At 36.6% G+C, this 23,030-nt stretch overlaps 1 protein-coding gene and 1 long non-coding RNA gene across 4 annotated transcripts in view; one reads left to right on the top strand and one right to left on the bottom strand.

Annotated features, from left to right (window-relative positions):
• The window catches only part of SGCZ (sarcoglycan zeta), a 1,098,717-nt gene that overhangs the window by 670,438 nt on the left and 405,249 nt on the right, over positions 1-23,030 (bottom strand). The gene's annotated exons all lie outside the window — the stretch shown is intronic.
• LOC123586263 lies at positions 1,616-21,747 on the top strand. The gene is made up of 4 exons (XR_006706712.1): positions 1,616-1,905; positions 3,234-3,387; positions 11,305-11,461; positions 21,121-21,747. It is a non-coding gene; the product is annotated as an uncharacterized LOC123586263 (long non-coding RNA).

Below are 23,030 nucleotides of genomic sequence, written 5' to 3'. Positions count from 1 at the left end.
CTGGCATACAGGAGAATAACCTTGTTTTAAGGAAATATATATTAAAATATCTAGGGATAAAGAATCATGATGTATGCAGTTTTATTTTCAAATAGCTCAAAAATTGAAAATGTGGCAAAATGTCAGCAACTGGCAACAGGTGGCCTTTGTACTATTCTTTTAACTCTTTTAGAGATTTAAATTATTTTCAAAATACATGGAAATGAAAACAATATGTAAAATGCCTAGCAAAGTGCAAGTTAAATACCAAGTACCAAGAGTTCACCTCTGGTATGATGTCCTGGATCTCACATTTTCTGACAAGTTCTGATGATTCAGCTTTCCCTAAAACCCCAGTAAATGACACCCCTAATTTATTTCAGAAACCCAGAGTTGATTTCTCTATACCTCACAGAGTCATAAAAAAAAAGTTTGAAATACATGTAATAACTTTCTTTTTATGATAGAAATATAAAATAAATATAATATTTTTTGCATCAAAGTGATTACATTTTAAAATATTTTGAAAGAGTAAGTCTCTGTTATATATATGAAACATTTTCTCACATGCTATAAAGATGAGGCCTATACAAACTCATAACTGGAGGCCTGAAATATAACTTAATTTTATTGCTATGAAACTAAATAAATTCCTCCTTTTATCCGTTCATAGACAAGTGCATACCATCTTCTGGCAATGATTCCCACAGAATGGTAAGGCAGATAAGTAGAGAGGATGAATATATTACCCCTCCATATATCCTACAGGGAAAATGTTGTGCAACAATAAAGTCCCAGTTACAGATAAAACTATTAAGCAGGACACATAAAATTATAATTATCTAAAAGCCTCAGTAAACAAGTACCTTTTATGGCATAACAACAGCTAACATCAATGACAAGAGAAAGTATGAGAAGAAAGCCATGGTAAAGATCAGTCACCAAATTCCTTTGCTCAAAAATGGTTAAAATTCTGCCCAAAATTTTGCCTGCAAAAAGTAAAATCAAATTAAAAATAAAAGACCAACATTTAAAGGAGCCACTTAATCCTGGTGGAGACAGGTTATCAGGTCCATCATCATCACTATCATATTTGCCAATTAATTATCAGTCAACTCTTGTGTATAATACTCTTATTTTTAACGAAGTCCCGTTATATAAGGAAAAATAAAAATTATTATGCAACTTACTTGTGGTATAGTTTAAAAGGGTTATATGAAATTCTGGAGAAATACTGCAATTCAAAAGAATACATTTATTTATTCATGTTTCAGGTCTTCTGAATGACAAACTTGAGGTTGGGACTGTATCTTCAAAATATCAGTCCTACATACAACAAAATCCCTGGCTTATACAAACTCAATAAAAAGTTGTTTAATCAGGAAAATAATAATTAATCCATTGTTAGCAGAATTTCGTTCACCTCAGATTTAATATAAAAAGTTTTGTAGAGAAGCACAATAGAAGATTTTGAGAATTTAAGTTTTTGCAGAGGCTAAATTGGAAGCTCTCCTGTGCTTAATAATAGAAAAGTTCAGAACTGTATAAATTCTATCATATGGTGTTTTATTTCTAAACACTTCCTTTAATCTTCTTTCATAACGCTTTGAAGCTACTCTTGTCAATATGTTGAAACCTCTCCCCTGCCCTCGAATCTGGGTGAGCCTTTAACTGTGTCCAGTGGGATGATGGAACTACAGTCACAGTACAGGAAAAGGGACGTCAGCAAGTGGTCTCTGCTTATGTTACAGACACCTCTGCAGTCCTGAACTCTGTACAAATCACGATAATAATCACTAAGAAGTCTTCAAGAACAGAGACTCTACTGAATTCATATTGAGACTTGCCGTCACTATCAGAACAATGCTATATATGACAGAGACCCCTGGCTGCTTTTGATAAATGAAATCAGTGAACGGGAAAAAGGTAAGCAACATAGTGACAGAGTCCAAATAGTGTAATCTCAATTCTACGTACTACATGCAGAGTAGACTTTTGGTCTCATTTTTACATGATTCTAGAAAATAAGATTTTAGTCCAGTAGACAGTATACTTTATTAAGCACTAAAATCTGTATGACAAAAAATAACAGAGAGCATATATATGATTTTAACTATGTCTAGCTGTGCATTTTAAGGATTTGTACCATGTGTGTGACATTTCTAATTTTATAAAACCATTTGACATGTGATTTAATGTTCTGTAAAGGAAAACACTGAATGAATAAGAGGCTGTGTTCTTCCAGTGACCGCGCCAGCCAAAATAATTTATTTAGAGACTTTATGAAATGCAGTGGGTTTTTTTTTTCTTTTCTTTTCTTTTTTATGGATTGAGTTTCCGTGTAATGCCCTATAGTGATAATGAACTCAAACAGTTCTTCCGTTTCAGTTGCTTACCGGAACACCAGGAATGACTTAAGCATTATGGGAAATAGAAAAGAAATAATATCTTATCTGTTTAAGAAGATTTCTCCAAATCTAAAATTGTATTTTTATTATTTAAGGAACTTTTGTGCAAGAATGGTAATCATAATTTAGAGTTAACATTGTGTAGTTTCTTGGCTGTGACCCCTTATTACCCAGCATCCCTTCCCCATCGGGATCCAAAACCAAGCTGCTGATGGTCACCATTTCCCACCAAACACTCATCCTCCTAACATCAAGAAATTCCTGAGTATGATTCACTGTTTCTGTAATGTGGCATCACAGATCACTTGGTGGGAGGAGGAGGGGGAAGGGAAGAGAACTGTGCTGATCATTCACAGAACTCTCACTTCAAATGAGATTCCAGTGGTCCCGTCCTGGCCATTGTTCATGGTGTCAGTGAGTTGATCACTGACAGAATTCACTTAACAGATAAAATGAAACCCAAATACTCCTCATAAATCAGATTAATATCTAGAAACTTCATTGGCAGGATGATAGATCTTAAGTCCTGACCATTATTTTATGCACAGAAGTGGATACCAGTTAAATTTTTTAACATGGTTGGACCCTCTCTGTTACATACATGTACATGCACATGTATACACACACACACACCAGTCACCTGGTAGGTGGAAAGAAGGTAGTAAGAAAATAATGAAGATACATCTACCAAATAAAACAAATTCCTAATAAGAAATGAAGTGTAGCAGAAAAACCTTAGGGAGCAAGGGGAAAACAGATGGAGAAAGATGAATGACAACAGTAATGAAAATGACAATGATGAGAATAAAAAAACAATGAAAATAATAATGAACATTTCTTTGTAAGATACATCTCATCTAAGGAACTTACAAGAGGCTTATCCTATGAAAAATGGGTTGCAGATAAACAATTCCTCATGCGGGAAACCTTGTCAATAATGGTAAGAAGCAGCATGGCCTATTGGACAGGAAGATGAGAAGAAAGAACTCATTTTTAAAAGGTACGAAACCAACATGGGTTATTAAGTTTGAAGCAAAATCAACATTTATTTATCAGTGCTTAGAAAAAGGAGGAATGGTCCATTAAAACAGTTCGATAGTTTCTACTTCCTGCTGAAAAAAAATGGAATTTCTTTCCATAAACTGCAACTCAATTGGCAGGTAGACATTAGCCATACTCAACTATCTGTGTCTTCTTAAACACACCAAGATCCTTCACATCTCCATGGCTTTATATCCATGCATGCTCTTCCTCCCAAACTGCAGTTGGTGGAAAAAGCTCTCTCTGGACTAGGATTCATACAAGTTTTCTATAAAGGGCCAGATAGTAAATATTTTAGGCCTTATAGGCCATGCGATCTCCAACAACTATTCAAATCTGTTGTACCAGGGAGGCAGCTTTCAGAAACAAATAAGCTAATTAGTATGTCTATGTTCCAATAAAACATTATTTGTGGACACCAAAGTTTAAATTTCACAAAATTCTGTATGTCAAGAAAATATTTTTGTTTTCCTAATAATCATTTGGAAAATGTAAAAACACATTCTGAGGGGCGCCTGGGTGGCGCAGTCGGTAAAGCGTCCGACTTCAGCCAGGTCACGATCTCGCGGTCCGGGAGTTCGAGCCCCGCGTCGGGCTCTGGGCTGATGGCTCAGAGCCTGGAGCCTGTTTCCGATTCTGTGTCTCCCTCTCTCTCTGCCCCTCCCCCGTTCATGCTCTGTCTCTCTCTGTCCCCAAAATAAATAAACGTGGAAAAAAAAAAATTTAAAAAAACAAACAAACAAACAAACAAAAAAAAAAAACACATTCTGAGACAGTAGGCAATACAAAAACAGACTGTAGGCCATATTTGGCCGGTGGACTGTAGTTTGATCTCTGATCTAAACAATTTCATGGCCAAGCACTCCTTTGTTCTCTTTCAGAGTACTTTTTTTATATTATGCCATTGTTTGTATTACTCACCTCTAAATTCACCACCTCCTACAAACCATGAACTCCTTAAAATCATCAACTACTGCAAGCATATAGTGGTTAAGAACATAGAGTGTGGAGCCAGACTTACTAGGTTGGACGTCCAGTTCCAATACTGTAGTATAGCTTCAAAAGCATTTTTAAGCTCTCTGTGCCTGTTTTTCATTTGTTAAAAATAAAATGAGAGTAATAATTGTCCATATAACACAAAGTTGTTTTGAAGTATGTTTAAAACATGATGCCAACCTAAATTTGTTTAAGAGTTCTAGCAAATTTGTACTGGGAAGTGAGAACCTTTTGAAAAATTATAGTATGCAAACTTCTATCATCAGTTTATCTACTATAGAAAGTAATACACAATAGGTGTTCAATAAGTACTTTTTGTGTTGAATGAATTTTTTTTTTTTTTAATTTAACTATTTTCTCTTACTTCTCACAGAGGTTAGCCTATTTGTGTGTGTGTTGGGAAGGGGGAGTAAAAGAGGTAAACACACACATAATTTACATAGTAAAAGTTGAATATTATAAAGTTTTTTTCAATATGTAGATGGTATTTTTATGCTCTCACAATTTATTTGCATGAGCAGAGATGTCCGTCTAAAGCACAGAGGTCATTATTTATTTACTCTTTCAGGAAACTTCCATTGAACCTGTATTCTATGCCAGGATGTATTGTTAGAATGAAGAATACGACATGGTATCAGTCACCAAAAAGTGTGTTGTTCTGTGGTTGAGACAGACTCATAAACTAATGGTATCAATAAAATGCAAAGGTGCCTATTAAATGCAGAAGGAAGTGAGCATGTGAGTGATGTACCCAGGAAATCAGGGAACACAGCAAAAAGATGTTTTTTTTAATAAATGAGTTGATAATTGAATGAAGTATTGCAGATAAAGAGGATCTGTCACACTGACAGGTGAGTTTTCCAAGAAGAGGAGCAGCTTTCACAGGAACACACAAATGCATTCAGTAGCATGGCTTTTTCAGAAAACAACAGAAACAAAAAGCAGAGTAGGGGGAAGAGATCAAGATAAGGTTAGTATCCCATCATGGGATCGAGATAAAGAGATCAAGATAAAGTTAGTATCCCATCATGGAATGTATGATATGGCATAATAAGGACTTTGAGCTTTATTCTGATGGCAAATTGAAATCATAAGGGTTTTCAGAAGGGGAACAGATTTAAGTACCCAAGGAAAACGACTCAGTTTGTAGAATCGCCATCTCTGTGTTTCAATTTTCACGTCACATTGAATGTGTTTAACTCAATCTAGTATCTGAGTTAAATCTAATTTTTATTTCCTTCTATAGAATATAATAGACTATTGTCTAGTTACTGGTATATATGATTAAAATGATATGCTGTAAAATATAATAGTATATTATTCAAATTTTCATTATGTTGTCTAAATACAAAGCAGTGACATCTTTTCAGAGTGACAGTCGCCTGAAAAACACAAGCTTCATATTCCAGTATTTAAGACAGATGCAGACTCTCACTATTTTAAAGCAAAAATACATTAATGATGAATAATTTGTATTAGAACACTAATTTTGTATCACTTTTTTATTTACATTCTAGTTAGTTAACATATAGTGTAATATTAGTTTCAGGAGTAGAATCTAGTGATTCATCACTTACATAGCCCAGTGCTCATCACAACAAGCACCTTCCTTTTATTAACATTATTTTTCCTAGGGAAATCTTCATGATTGTGGTTTCAACTTAATCAACATATTATTATTCACATAATGGGAATATTTTAATATCTTGGATATATCAGTTTGATTTCATATGATTAACTATACATTTTCTAAGTTTTATGAAATGTAAATATTTGTGTTTTCACCCATTCTTACTAAAATTAATATAATAACACACGTGACTCCTAATATTTCAAAGAACATGATGGACTTATCCACATGCCCTAATTTTTTTTCTGGACCCTAACTTGCACATTTTCTCTTGCAAGTTTTCAAATTTAATACTGACTCATATTTGCCCTCTATGCCCAGTATGAGAACAAAAACAAATGAAGGAAAACAATAAAATCCCTTTGTTCCTGCTCCTGGGTTTCCTATCAAGATTAATGATACTACCATATATCCCGATGGGAGAAGCTAAGCCATATGATCAACATTTCAAACTCTCTGGCTGCCTCCTTCCTTTCACTCGAGGGACAGAGTGCACATTATTCTTAGAAAGGACCATGCCCTTCCACTACAAACACAAGCACTTCTCAGAGTAGACAAAATGATAAAAATCAAATTACTTCTAATCTTCCTTTATATTGCCAACACTACAATCCATCCCTTCAGCCCCTGAGCAAAGGGGAAACAGCTACACGCACTACACAAAGCTGTCTGATTGACATGGTGCATAGGGGTAAGTCTCCATCAGCAGATTCCCTTAAACAAGAAACACCCTCGATTGCCTCAATTTCTCTAAATATAGGAAAAAGGCAGGAAGGGAATGGAGGAAGGTGAGTTTTAACCTTAATTTTAAATAACTGACAATATGCATTACAACAGGCAACTGAAGGCTGATTTCATGCTGTCTTAGTTGACTGCCTGATTGGAGCCAAGGTTAAAACTCCATGGCCCTAGTGAGCCTATAATCTTCGCAGCAGTGGCAAGAGTATTTCCACCAATTAGTCTGCAGAAAGAATTATATTTTGTAGGTTAACATAAAAAGGCAGATCAACATTTTTACTCAACTGAAATAGTCTTTTGGTATTTGTTTTTATTTAGTTTTAACTTCAATATATGTTGCACACATTGAAAGGAAGAAATGATTGGCAATTATTTTTTGTTTTCAGTCAGGGATATAGGATCCTGGCCTAAAATTTTCTTATACTTCAACAAAATAGTTCCACATTCCATCAAAGTCCAAGATCCGTCTACTGCTATCTCCTTCACATATCTTTTGTCTCTTCCATCCCTCCTTTGCTATTGTTCTCGTTCAGATCTGCACTTCGATTTACTTCAAATATAGGCATTGTGTCCTAACTTGTCTGTCTGCCTCCCTTTTATCATGCACTTCAGCCTCTACCGCTAAGGCAGACAGACATTCTGAGTCAGGCAGGATCATTCCCCTTCCAGAAACCTCACTGTAGTTCACTTTCTTTAGCATTACTTTCACAGACCCTTGTAATTAGGCTGCAAAGGTAGCTTTAGGTCTATTTGCTAATGCATTTCTTTCCAAACTTCCTGCTCTGGTCAGCTCATAACCTATCATCCAACAAATAATTCCTTGACTCTGTACTTTTGTTAATCAGGTGCTATCTCTCAACATAAAATTACTCTGTCCTTCTTGCTAACCCTTTCATTGTCAAAAGGTCACCTGGAACACTACAACCTTCACAAAGCTATCTGTAATCTTGTCCAAAGACAGAACACCTTCGTCCCTACCCCCATGTGATGCTTAATATTTTGTGTCAACTTGGCTGGACCATGGTGCCTAGATATGTGTTCAAACATTCTGGCTGTGTCTATGAGGGTATTTTTGGATAAGATTAACATAAATCAGTGAACAGTATGTAAACAGCTTGCCTTCCATAATGTGGGTTAATCAGTTGAAGGCCTGAACAGAACAAAAAATTGACCTCCCCTGAGCAACAGTGAAAGCTACAGCCTGACAGCCAGCAAACTTGAGCTCCAGCACTGGCTTTTCTCTGGGCTTCCAGCCTGTCAGGTCAATCTACAGATTTTTGATTCCCCAGCCTGAGTAATTACATGAGCCAACTTCTTAATATAAATATGTTTATATACAGAAATATTCACACATCTTACTGTTTTGTTCCTCCCCTCTGGAGAACCATAAGATACCCCACAAAGTGCTACTGCCATCTACAAGTTAGCTTATACTTCCTTTAGTTAAGAGTGTCTATGCCTCCCTGGCCCACTTGATGACAAATCAATGGCAAAGAAACCACATTTTACTGTCTTTATGGGTACCCCTACAAAACTGTCTGACACATCCTAGGAACTCAGTAAGTATTTAATTAACTGAATCAATCCATATGGACATTGGATACAACTTTAAAAAGGTACCTATATTAAAATGAATATTATATGATTATTTCCCTTTGCCTTAGAAGTCCTCAGAGACTCCATTTGCTTGGGTCACTCTGGGTATGCCTTTGCACAAAGTACTAAAAAATCACTAGCTTGAAATGTCATTAATTGAGCCAATGATCCTCGTTAGCACAAAGGCAATCTATGTAAACCAACAGAACAATATTAGTATCCTTTCAAAGGGTTCCCTAATCTTGTATTATCCTCACTGTTTTGTTCATTAATTAGTTCTCTAATCAACTGATTATCTGTTAAGCACTCATTTAATTACCTTACATGTAGGTACTGGTTACACTAAGGGCTTTTGAAGGTTTTACTCTCATAGTCTAAGAAAATTATCATTGTAGTGACTTTGACTCAAACACCACATGAAGAAAAAAATATGCTTATAGGGAAAATATTCAAATATGTAAACATTGACAATTGTAATATATTAAATTGTGAACACAAATGCCCACACAGATGTGCAAAAATGGTAATGAACCTCAGCTTGTTACAACTTTAGTAGGGTACAGTGCTCCTGAAACATGACTCTGTATATGAATCACCTGGAGATCTTGTTAAAATGCAGATTCTGACTGAGTTGACTGAGGTTTGAATTCTCTAACAAGCTCCCTGGTGGTGCCTTGAGCTGTTCCCAGACCACATTTTTGAGTATCAAGAGTTGAGACTGTAGAATCCAGAAAAAAAAAAAAAATCATTCAGTATTTCAGCTTTTGCTTCTAAGTAGTAATGTCAAGCAATTGGAGATTTATGGTCCCCACATTTTTATTAACAGAAAAAATTTCCTACTACTTATCACACAGAGTTATTTACTTATCCAATTATTTTCCTATGTCCCTACTCTGTGTATGACCGTCGGCTAGGTAGTAGGTCTGAATGTGTACGTGAGTGTGTGTGTGTGTGTGTGTGTGTGTAGCAGAAGGAAGAATAAAGATCATGAGGGAAGGTTTACAATAGATCCTGGCTCTGCTTTCATATCGGGTACAATCGATCTAAAGCGTTACCAAACAACTTAACCATATAATGAAGCAGACAGAAAACCTGAGTACCTAGAGATGCATGAAGTAGAGAAGTATGTGTGGAGTGGGTTAAATTCTATGCAAAACTTAGGGTGAACAAAATTTTAAGTCATTTTTGAAAGACATGGGAGAAGACAGATTTTCAAATAGACAATCAGAAGTTGTTACTAAGTACTAATGGAAGTAAAAATTAGCAGATGTAAAGATCAAAGAACGCAGGTGAGCACAGATTACCTTCATTGTGATGTAGAAGAAAATAAGGGCAAGTATAATTTACGCATGTGAAAAAGATAGGATAAGACACTGAGACAAAGAGGAACATGGACTCTCTTTGATATGGGCTATCCCCAGTTAAATAAATCCATCGTGGAAAAATAGAAACGTTATCATGTGTATACAATGATACCATTAAAGAATGCATGTAAAAGAAAAATGGAAGCATTTAAAAGTTGATAAATGGCGGCAGTGGAGGAGAAAGAAAGTGAACTGGGAATTCTTATTGTACAGAATTTTTAATGTGATAGACTAAAGCCTATTTTATGCTTTTTACTTTATTTTTAAAAGAAAATATCTAAAAAGTAAAAATTAGTAAACTCTTCATCTTGCTAAAACACAGAAATAAATTATCAAGTTGTAGAGTAACCACGAGATTAACCTCAGAAGAGTTGATAACAATCACTGATGTGTGTCCTGGAGAAAAGAAAGAGGAGTGAAATACCATTTTTCACCTTACTAAATGGTACCCAAGTGCTTTGGGAGACAGCCAGATGCAGTCCAACATGTAGTAGCTCCCTGAGGAGGGAGCCAGGAGTCCCAAGTGTGACGACTCTCTGTAGTGAACACACACTATATCAGATTGTATCACTGTGACTATTTAAGCAAATGCTTAAGGGTTTAGCATTTGAAATATATGGAAGTTTATCTAGAATTAATCCATCCTAAAAGAAAATCTAGAGCATTTCACTAAAACTTTCATTACTTAAAACATGAGTTAAAACAGTATTCTAAGAAATAGGGCCTAAATTATTTTAGAAGCCGCAATATATAGTAATCTTATAATTAGAGATACGATAAGCTGATAATATCAAGGATGTAGATTTAATTTTTATAAGATAACCAGGGATAACAAAGAACGTGTCATTTTCTACACAGTTCAGGGAGAAAAAAAAAGTACTCTGATTTTAAATGATTAATGCAAACAATTTAACAAATTACCACAGCTTAATTTAAGAATATTAAAATTCTTTTCCTTAATATTTTTAATGTTTTCCCTTCTAGCTGAAGACCTAATCAAAATTAGTGTACTGAATTTAGTCTTTATGTATCTTTAATCATATATTCTGAAATGCTTCTTTAGTCTTTTAATAATTGCAAAGTGGTACTTACGATACGCATATCCATATTCACAGAAAATATATACTGAGTTATTTTGAAGGCATGATAACAGAAAATTACTCTCAAGTGGTTCAGGGAAAAAAAAGTGTATGTGTATATGACAGAGAGAGAGAGAGGAGAGAGAGCGGGAGAGATAAAGGACCCAAAGAAATTTTTTACTTGTAACTTCTCATGTTTGAAATTATTTCAAAATAAAAATTTTAAAAAAGAACAAGAACATTACTTATAAATCTTGATAAATCATATTAGATGGTATGGGCTCTTATGAAAGTCAGGAATATAGAGTGGAAGTTGAGAAGATGTCTAGATTCTCAAGCAAGATTTCTCAAGGAAGGATGCTATTTGTTCAGGGCCTGAATAAATCTGAGTCCAGGAACTCCTTAAAATTGTATGCATAAATTTGTGAATGAGTTTTGTTTTTGTTTTTTGTTTTTTTTTTTTTTCCTGGAAGGACAAGCCACCATTTTCCTTGGACGTTCAAAGAAATGTGTGGTCCTCAAAAGCTTGGAAATTACTGCATTAATTTCTGTTCATCAAAAGATACCTTAAGTAAGCAGAAAAGCTGGAATACAAGCCAGGAGAAGAAATTATAATTGTCATTAATATGTGTAAATAACAAAAGACTAAAAGAATATGCAAACAAAAGAATATATAGAACACAGCTGCCAATCAATACTAAATCAAGAATCTAAATCAAAAAATGGGTATAGGACATTAACCTGTATTTCAAAAAAGAGGAAACACGGCAAATACACATTGGAAGATCGGTTTCGTCTTCTCATTAGCAATCAGAGAAGTGCAGATCAAGACCACTATGAGGTGTCATCTACACAAATTAGACGGGCGGAAAGGAAAAAAAAAATACACCAACCATACCAAGTGCTAAAGAGGATATATGGATTTGCAGTATTCTATAGAAAGTTGGGAGTATAAAGTTGTATAACCATGTTTGAAAACACATTATCTTATAAAGTTAAAGAATCAAACACTCCATGATCCAGTAATCACATTTCTAGGCATAGATGCAAGAGAAATCTTTATACGCATATATGCGGAAACATGTAGAAGATTGTCCATACCAATACTGTCAACAACAACAAAACTAATACAACTCAAATGCCATGTGAAATACCAGAAAATATATGTACTCGTCTCTGCTCCCAGTTCCTGGCACAGAGCTCCTAAAATTTGCAATCTCCTAAATCATAAGAGCACTAAGAGCATCTTTTGGTCTTTGACTCTGGTTCTTACCTCGGAGCTCCTAAATCTCTTGGAATTTGCTGAGTGACAGGACTACCCCTTATTCTAATGAGGCAGCTCTTCTTAGGCTTCTGGAGAGCTTCAGAATGGGGGCTGGCCACCACAGACACCAAGCCATGTTTAAAGCTTGGAACTTTGAACTCCACCCCTCTCTACACCAAGTGGGAAAAAGCCTGGAGATTGAGTTAATTACTGATCATGCCCACGTGATGAGGTCCCTATCAACATCCCATAAGTACGGGATTCTGAGACAGTCTAAGTTGGTGAAGAGATGGAAGTGTTAGGAGAGTGGCAGACTCAGACAGGAAATGGATGCTCTACACTCCTCCCAACATGTTCTGACCCATGCATCTCTGCCATCTAGTTGTTCCTGAGTTGTATCATTTTATAATGATCTGGCAACTCAGTAAATTTATTTTCCTGACTTCTGTGAGCTATTCTAGCAAATTAATCAAACTTGAGGGTGAGGTTGTAGAATTTTTTATTTACAGTCAATTGGTCAGAAGCACAGATAACCTAGACTTGGAATCGGCATCTGAAGCAGGGGTTTGGAGGGGAGGGTGGGAGTGGGGACTGAGCCGTTAACGTGTGACATGTGGCGCCATCTCCAGGTAGACAGTATGAGAACTGAGTTAAATTGTAAGACATTCAGCTGGTGTTGCAGAACTGCTTGATATGTGGAGAACACACACAGTAGTGTAGATATAGTAGTGTGAGAGTAAAGGAAACATACAGGATGAGTCTAGTCCCCCCCCCCCAATAAATGACAATATTCAAGAGAAATTATAATATCCAGTTTCTGGGATGGTCCCCATGATCCTTGCTTCCTGGTACTCCCTGCCTTTGAGTAATCCCCTCACATACTGAATCAGTCACCTATATGACCAACAGACTATGGGCGAAGTGATGATCCATGACTTCATGGTGAGGACATTAAAGATATTACAACTTTTGCTTGGGTCTCTTAGATAGCTTGCTCTGTAAGAAATCATCTGCCATGTTGTGAGAGCACTTAAGCCTCTCCATTTAGAGGCCTACATGGACAGGACTCAGTTAGCCAGCACCAACTTATTAAACATGTGACTAAGTCACTCTGGAAGTGGATCATCCAATCCTAAATCAAGACTTCAGAAGATTACAATCCAGCTGAAATCCAACTCTAAATTCATGAGACCTTGACCCCAGCCTTCCAACTGAGCTGGTTTCAAATTCCTGACCCTGGATTTCTACCAGAAATCAGGAGATAAAAGATTTCGGGGCGCCTGGGTGGCTCAGTCGGTTAAGTGGCTGACTTCGGCTCAGGTCATGATCTCGTGGTCTGTGAGTTCGAGCCCCGCGTCGGGCTCTGTGCTGACAGCTCAGAACCTGGAGCCTGTTTGAGATTCTGTGTCTCCCTCTCTCTGACCCTCCCCTGTTCATGCTCTGTCTCTCCCTATCTCAAAAATAAATAAAACGTTAAAAAAAAAAACTAAAAAAAAAAAAGATTTTGTTTTAATCTACGAAATGTTAAAGTTACTTGAGGGGTGCCTGGGTGGCTCAGTTGGCTAAGTGTCCAACTCTTCCTTTCAGCTCAGGTCATGATCTCATAGTTCCTGAGATTGAGCCCGTGTCAAGTGCCGCACTGACAACAGAGAGAATACTTGGGATTCTCTCTCCCTCTCTCTCTCTGCCCCACTCCCACACTCACTCGCTTGCTCTCTCTCAGAATAAATAAATACACTTTAAAGGTACTTGATAAGCATAAATAAATACCTAAGGAAAATTAAATTATGGTAATTTTTTAAAAATTCAAATCCACTATAACTAAAAAAATACTGCTAAATGTACATTCTATAAAACTGTTTTAAAAGCAATGAAAAATCAATGACATCATTTACTTTGTGTGAACAAAGGAAATGGGATTAAGTAGTAGAGGAGTCAATAAGCACATATAAATTATTAGCAATGGTCTAATTGCTAGTGTTTTCATAAATGATCATTAAATTAATAATTGAATTTAATTTTAAAAATCCATGCATGGAACAAAAGTTAGAGTGTTTCCCCATCCAGGGATTATGATCAATTGAATTCAGTGAACTGAAGACCCACTGGGAGTTTCTGAGTGACACAGCAGGAAGAAAAACCATTACTCTGAGCCAGACTTCCTTTCCAACTTCCATAAAATATTAGCCGCTAGAGGTTGGCTGCTAAAAAACATAAAAAATGAACATGGAAAAATATAATACCTTAGTTTTCCCTAGGATAGAAACATATGGAGTTGTGAGAATTTAATATGGCCCATCATTTAAGCACCGACTTTTAACTTTTTCTAATGTTTATTAGATTCTTAACAAAAAAGACACACTCTTCCTGATAAGAAAAAGAAGATCCTGCTCCTCCTCTGGGAAGAGGATGGTAGCGAAGGGATGGGCAGAATAATGAGATTTACCTTGTTGACAGAACCTTCTAGACTCAAGATGGTGCCACAACTGCCGGGGTGCCACATCAGCAAATGGAAACTTAGGTAACTCTCATGTCCCTACAAATGCTTTCATGACCAAAAACACCGTATATCCAGTCAGCCAATCCACAAACACCGAGACAACTCTGGGCTTTCTCTCCTCAAACAAGGTTGACTGTGTGGCCTAAGCCAGTCAGGAATATTCCCTTTTTCTCTGTTTGTTCTTTATTCCTTATCTATAAAGGCTTGCTGCCTCCCACCCAATTTTTCAGTGCTCCATTAGAAGACTGTCTACTTCATGAAGTATTCAACTTTTTCTGTCTCACCTAAAGTGTCTTCTTTAAACAACTTTTTTGGGAGGGCGCCTGGGTGGCTTAGTCGGTTGAGCATCTGATTTCGGCTGAGGTCATGATCTCGTGGTCTGTGGGTTTGAGCCCCACGTCGGGCTCTGGGCGGACGGCTCAGATCCTGGAGCCTGCTTCGGATTCTGTGTCTCCCTCTCTCTCTGCCCCTCCCCCTCTCATGCTCTGTCTCTCTGTCAAACATAAATCAACATTAAAAAAAATAAAAACACCTTTTTTTTTTTTTTTTTTTAACTTTTTCATCATGAGGAATGGGATTGGAAGCCAGGCAGGATGAAATGTGCACAAGTGCCCATTGCGCCCTATGGACTGAGTCTCTCATTTGTACAGAGGGCATGGGTGAGTGACTCAGGTTTGAGCTCTGCCTAAGGGCAATCAGCAATCTGGTCCAAGCAAAGTTTGTTTAAAAAAAAAAAAAAAAAAGTTCCCATAAAGGTTCTGGGTCTTGGAAAGACCCCAGGGTAGTTATAATAGGAAAGAGTTGGGGCACCTGGGTGTCCAGTCAGTTAAGTGTTCATCTCTTGACTTAGGCTATCATGATTTCTGGTTTGTGGTATCAGGCCCAATGCCAGTGTCCACACTGACAGTACAGGACCTGCTTAGGATTCTCTCTCTGCCTCTCTCCTGCTTGCATGCATTCCCTCTCCCTCTCCCTTCCGTCTCTTTCAAAATGAATAAATCAACACAAAAAAAAAGAAAAGAGTATGCAACAGGTGGAAACTATTAGGGAACTCACAAAGCCTCAAGGCAACTCCATAGCCTAAAGTGCTGGGAGATTTGGGGGATGCCATTAGGGCATCCATCACTATAAAGAAATCTCCTGAAAGGAATCGTCTCTTGCTAATGGGAATTTCAGAGGACAAAGTTACAAAATTGGTGGGCACCAGTCAAGTACTTAAAAGTAGTTTGGCGGCTTACTACCTAAGTCTAAGATGGTCATTCTAGGAAGGATAAGTTGGTCACAAAATGAGAAAGATCAATACTAGGTCACTGCCAACCTCAAGAAAATTTTCATGCAACCAAGTACACTGTAAAACACCACAAAATCCCCAACTTAGTGGCACATTACTTTCAGGTATTAATTTGGTTCCAAGAGACCCCAGGCTTAGCTAAAGAAGTGGAATCCTAGAAGTTTCAAAGAACTGAGTGTGGACCTTTCAGCATATCTTCTTATTTTACGTCTAAAAATCGTGGTCCCCAGAAGCTGTAGATATCAACAAAAACAGCAAAATATTACTAAGACAACCTAGAATTACAATGGCCATTATGGAGACTATTCCAATTAGACAAGATTGATCATTAAAGAAGTGCACTTAAAAGCAAGGTTTCCCAAATCAAACACATAGAATGGATACCCATTTTATTTGGAATGCAGAAGCCTAAAAAAGGCTTCAAGATTTCAAAACAGCTTCATTGAAAGATTCATTGGAAAAGGCTAATGAAAAATGGAAGACACAAAAGGGACCTAAAACAAGACTGTAAGATTGACATGGCTCCTTCTATTCCCTTCTAACCTCCTTTACCTTAGTACTCAGTCTATCAATCCTCTATCTGAACTGTCTTTCTACCCTAAAGAGACAAGAATGTAAACCTAAGTCAAATCCTTGTACACCAACTCAAACACCCCCATGTCAACCCTTAAGGGAGGGCCACCATACAGGCCCCTATCAGAGTTGATGGGATTTTAAGGGATTCTCTGGTAAACTACTACCAGATATTTCCTTAAAGAGCCAAAGGGAAACCAAAATTAAAATCAATGGCCAACCTCTGGTGGATATCGGAGCTATATTCACTATTTAAACTCTACTCACTCAGGCCCCTGCGGATGGGATCCTAGGAAAATTGGCAGAAGCCAGCAAACACTGAGAATTATCACCGTCAGCTCTCCCAGCTCTCTGGAGTATTTGCTCAAGAAAGGAAGGTAAAATTTCTCAGTGTCCCTTCCTTTCAAAATTCGGATTCTTGTGAATTTGGTTTTGGGGTGCCCTTTGGTTGTCAACCCTCTCTCTCTCGGGGACAACTACTGCCTTCTTGTTGGTCTTGTTTTGGCGTCCTGAGAACTTCCTGCCCGCCTGAGGCACACAGATTGGCAGGTCTTGCAGATGCAGGCAGCTCAACTGTCAGGTTGGGGCTCAAGAATAAAGTAGCAGAGGGGATCAAAGGAATATATGCATCTCAATGTTTACAGCAACATTATTTACAATAGCAAATTATGGAATCCACACAAGTGGTCATAAATTGACAAATGGATAAAGAAAATGTGATATATGCAAACACACACACAATGGAATATCACCCTGCCATAAAAAGGAATGAAATTTTGCCATTTGCAAGGACATGGATGGAGCTAGAGACTATCATGCTAAGTGAAATAAGTCAGTCAGAGAAAAACAAATACTGTATGATTTCACTGATATGTATGATTTAGGAATCAAAACAATTGAGCAAAGGGGAAAAAAGAGAGAGGCAAACCAAGAAACCAAGACTTTAACTATATAGAAAACAGATGGTGACCAGAGGGAAGGGGGTAGAGGGGTGACAGAAGTAGATGATGAGGACCAAGTGTCGTATCGAAGCACTGAGTCACCATGTTGTACATCTGAAACTACTATTACGCTGTATGTTAACTGAAATTTAAGTAAAAACTTAAAAAAAAAATTGATGAAGGAAAAGACAACTTTTCTTTTGCTGTCAAAACTTAGCTATTTGACACAAGAGGCCTAGCTTTTGGCATATCTCAGCTTTCCCATGTCTTCTTAATAAGCCTCATCTTTTTTTAACTTTCCATTTTAAGTGAGATAGATATATGACTCTTCCTTTCATCTGAATACTTCGAGGCCACTGTAGGGTTATTAATTGGCCTAATTTCAATACTGCTATATTTTAGGGAATAGGGAGGCCTGAAGAGAGAGACAGGAACCACCACTTGGTGAAGCACTCAGAACCCACACTTTCATCAGTTAAGTTTGCCATCTTACATGGGCACAGTCTGTGGCTCCCCAGAGTAATTAATAGTAACAGCAAAGATCACCCATCAAAGGTCACCATAACAAATTTAATAATAATGACAAAGTTTGAAATATTGTGAGAATAACCAAAAAGTGACAAAGAAACAAAAAAGAAAATGCTATTGAAAAAAATGACACCAACAGATTTGCCTGACACAGGTTTGCCACAACCTTCAATTTGTAAAAAATGTAACATCTGCAAAGTGTGGTAAAGCAAAGTGCAATGAAGCAAAGCACAACAAATCAAGGTAAGCCTGTGTGCCCCTCTTTGGGATCATTTCTTGATCTATTTGATTCTAGTAGGTTTGGGTCTTGGGAACCCTGACTCAAAAGCATGCTCGAAACCATGGGCATTGTTTTGCTACTAATAATTATTATTATTTCCCTAATATGCTGCATCAGCTCAAAAATTTCAAATGCATGTGGGCAACCACTTACCAGCTGAACAGATCATCTCTCTCTGACTATAGTAACAAAAGGGAACAGACGAACTCTAAGAATAGGAGTTCCAGCTCCAAGAAAAGGAGTCTGACATCATCTCTTATGAACAATACACTGAGTCCCAAAGAGACAATGATAACTGATAGGCACACCAAGACCTATATTTTGATCAAATTGTTTGAAAGGTCAAAAGGATGATCAAACAGGTGGACTGTTGAAATAAAGTTCAAGTCCCAAGGTAAAGCCACACCTGCCTCAAGTACACAAAGCTAAACTTTGGGTCCTTGTAAATGATCTGTGTGACCAGAAACAATATATCCAGTCAGTCAATGCCCAAACACCAAGCCAACTCTGACCTTCTTACCCCAAATGAGGTGGACTGCGTAGCCCTGGTTAATCAAATATCTTATATTGTTCTCTTCCTTATTCTTTATGTTTTATCCTAAAAATGCTTATCTTCAGACCCATTTTGCAGTTCTCTGCAGTGAAACTTTCTACTTCAGGAAGTGTTAAATAGACTTTTTTTCTATCATATAAGTTGTCTTCTTTAAACATTTTTTAACGGCCTCTAGAAATAGGCAGAGTAAAAGGTAAGGCTTCCCAGGAGAAAGCTGTTTGTCATAGAAACTCAAGTAAAGGCAATTTATCCTTTTTTTTAAAAAAAAAAAAAAAACATACTGCATAGAGAACAGGAGGATTAATTTTGTTTTAATATGTGTAACTTGAACTTCACTGTCTTAAGTATTTCTTTCTGCTTTATTATTGAAATTAGCAGCATTTTTGCTAGAGATTTATATTCACTGAATTTTTCTTTTCTACTAAAGAATTCTAAAACATAATTGGAAGGAAAACCACCCAGAAAAGAGAGCAGTTTCTCAAAGTTAGAGAATGAGTAAGCAGATCTTCTGTTGTCAAAGGGGCAGAGACGAAAACAGATTATCGTGAAACTAAAACTACACAAGTAATGAGCGATTTTTTAAAAAATTATTTGAGAGTGAGCAAGCATGAGTGAGGGGCAGAGGGACAGAGAGGGGAGAGAAAGAAAGAGTAAGGGGTGGGGGGGGGGGGCAGAGAGAGAGAATCTCAAGCAGGTTCCACCCTCATGGAGCCCAACATGGGACTCGATCCTTCAACCCCAGGATTGTGACCTGAACTGAAATCAAGAGTCAGATTCTCAACCATCTGAGCCACCCAGGGACCCCTGAAGCCAGGGGTTCAAACCAGAAAAATTTCTTAATCATTCCATATCTAGTATGGAACAAAATTAGTACATATGCCTGAAGGATGAAACCAGCCCTTTGACAGTGTTACCATTATGCCACTATGTAATTAGGAAGACAACTCATTGGAGTCATTGCCCATCATTTTAGGAAGTTATACTCCAAAAAAGCCTGAAACACAAACAGGAGTCCCTTTTCCTTTAAAATATCATTTTATTTTTAATTCTCTTAAATTTCTTTTCTGAGAACTATGCATTATTAATAATTGTTTGGATTATTCTTATTCATTCCTTTTTAATAGTATAACACATATAGTGACTAGTGATATATATCTGACAAGCAGCTGACTTAAATAACATACCTTAACATGGTGGCTCTGACACTGATTTCTTCAGGAGGCAATTTTACCCATCTGGGTCCAATTGCCTTACTAATAAAATAAAGAAATTGGCTTCGATGTTTGCTGAGGATCCTATCAAATCAAAACTCTATGATCTATAATCTACACTAAAACTTACTGAGCATGTCCTTAGTTCAAAGTAATATTCTGGAATTACTGGAATAAAAAAAAATTGCCATTTTAATGAAGAAAGCCAGATTTCAGGAAGATGGATTCTATATATGTGTGGAAAATGCAAATTCCTGCCTCCACTCCTCACTGTGAATGTGCTGAATCATAATGTGAGTCTCTGGAAACTTCTTTATTTGGTGTCTTTGTTTGTGTGTTTGTATGTTTGCTTTTGACCTAGTATCTCTCTAAGGTCTACCTTCTCTTTCCTTCACACTTCAGAACTCAAACTCTGAAAAAATACATCTCACAGAATTGTCACAACATTTTGCAGAAGTAAAGGAATTAACCATCTGGAACCACCTAAACAAGACTCATTCCAACACTGACAATCTGCTATAAACATGAATAAAGAATTCAATTGTGACCCAGGCTGAGAAAAGATAAGGGTTTTTGAATGAATTACTGAGATAGTTATAGAAAGAAATTATTACCAGATGCGATAACAATGAACAGAAACAAACAGCAAGAAATCTTTCACTACCAAGAGACTACCTATAAATCTTACCCTGTATTTGTTAGTGTTTATTATGGACTTAATAGATGCATTTCTCAGACAAGCACATTGCAGGTATTCCCACAGTCTATGCTAGTGATCAAATTGTTCCTATGATTCAATAGCCAAATGGTATCTTTTCAGGATTCTCCAGAAGAGAACCAATAGGTCCTCCATAAGGTAAACATATAAGAAAAGGTTTATTGTGAAAACTGGCTCAAACAAATATGGGGTCTCAGATATGCCATGATATGCCTTCTATAAGCTAGAGAACCAGGAAAACCACTGGGATAATTCAGCCTGAGGATGAAGGCCTGAAAACTTAAGGGGCAGAGCGGGATACTGCTAGTGTAAATGCTGGAGCCCAAAAAGCAGAGAACCAGTAGCTCTGATGTCCAAGGGCAGGAGGGAATAAAAGTCCTAGCTTAAGATGAGAGAATAAAGTAGCCCTCCCTCTGCCTTTCTGATGCAGGTTCTCAACAGAATGGATGACCCCCCCACCTACACTGGTGACAGCATATCTTCTTTACCCAGTCTACTTCTGCAAATGTTAACCTCTTCCAGAAACACTTATGAACACATCTAGAAATTATGGTGTACTGGCACTCTGGGCATCCCTTAGCCCACTCAAGGTGACACATCAAACTAACCATAACAGTCCAGAAAGAAGAGGAGTAGAAATCTTACTGTTTTTTTTTTTTAATTTGCTATTTAAATGTTTATAATGCAGGCAACAGATTAATATCTTAAAAATTCATTCTAATTACATGTAGTCACAGATAACTGAGTAAATTTAGAAATGACAGTGAGAAAGTAGTAGTACAAGAAAATCCAAATCAAAAACAAAAAGACTTGGCCTTCAAGTACTTTTGAAAATAAAAACAATTAAATGTAAATTTTAAATATGTCTATAATAGAGTGCTATGTTAGTATTTTCATCTGATACTGACAACAGTAAGTCCCTGCTAATTTCCTTTGGGGGCTAAAAGCTATATGATATATGCTAATACATTTTCTCGGGTAAATGACTAAATTTCAGTTCCGGGTTTAGACTTTTTTGCTTTCTAGGATAATAAAGTTCTCAGTCACTTGGAAGTAACTGGAAATCTTAGAGGTTTTTCTTTTTTTATTTTCTATTTTATTCAGTTTCTCAAATTTTATTCAGAAATCATTTGCTATATAGTGACAAAAATGCAGAACACAGATCATAAAGGAAACATTGGAGCTTATTTTTAAATTTAGGTTGTAATAAATTGGAGTATTTGAAGGATCATTCTTATTAGTCAGTTTTTACAGGTGGGGATCCTAAAACAATGATCGCTTATCAATTCTATATGTATGCATTTAATGAATTAATTTGATCTCAAGCATGTAAAAAAAAAAAAATCTGTCATCTTCGTCAGGATTTTTGTCACACCTAAAAAGTAGTTTTAGATTTGAGTGAAACAGATCTGGAGTCATATATAACTCATGCCAGTCTCTGAATAGGTAACTAGAAAAGCTATTTTGAGATGTAATCCAACAAAAGTTTTGGGTAAGTGAGAATAATAAAATGCATTTAATATTCCTTCAGAAGCATAAAACCTGACTTAAAAATCATTTCTTTAGAAAGACAGAGGGATTTAATCTAGAAAACTTTCACAAATATAATTTAAAGGATTATCAAGATATGGAAGTTTTTAAAAGTATACAAAACCAATTAATAAAAAGGAAATATATAATAAACACTTCTAAGACATTCCTTTTATTGTTTTACTCAGAGTGGCATCTCCCTTTAAAAGTTTTTAAACAAAGGGGCGCCTGGGTGGCTCAGTAAGCTAAGCATCAGACTTCAGCTCAGGTCATGGTCTCATGCTCTGTGAGTTCGAGCCCCATGTTGGGTTCTGTGCTGACAGCTCAGAGCCTGGAGCCTGCTTCAGATTCTGTCTCCCTCTCTCTCTGCCCCTCCCCTGCTCATGCTCTGTCTCTCTCTGTCTCAAAAATAAATAAAAACATAAATTTTTTTGTTAAAAGCTTTTAAATATATTATTATAAATATATTGCAAACACAGTCTAAATATATATGATAAATTTAACAAGAAAAAAACACACACCCTCTCTTCTCAAAAACATTAATAGAATAAATTATGATTTTAGGTAAAACCTATTTTACCATTCATTTATCCCTGAATAAGTATATATCATTTTATCAGAATATTAATTGAATTAGGTAGGAGACTTTTCCTGTGCCTAGAAAAAAATCACGATTAAGAATATGCTTTACAAAGTTATTCTAGTAATCTAAAATACTATAAATACTATGTACCACATGTTTATTGCAGCATTGTTTACACTAGCCAAGATATGGAAGCAGCCCAAGTGTACACACACACTGGAATATTA

The sequence above is a fragment of the Leopardus geoffroyi genome, chromosome B1 (genome assembly GCF_018350155.1).
Source record: "Leopardus geoffroyi isolate Oge1 chromosome B1, O.geoffroyi_Oge1_pat1.0, whole genome shotgun sequence".
Lineage (NCBI taxonomy): Eukaryota > Metazoa > Chordata > Mammalia > Carnivora > Felidae > Leopardus > Leopardus geoffroyi.
This window is presented reverse-complemented; position numbering and strand designations above follow the sequence as displayed.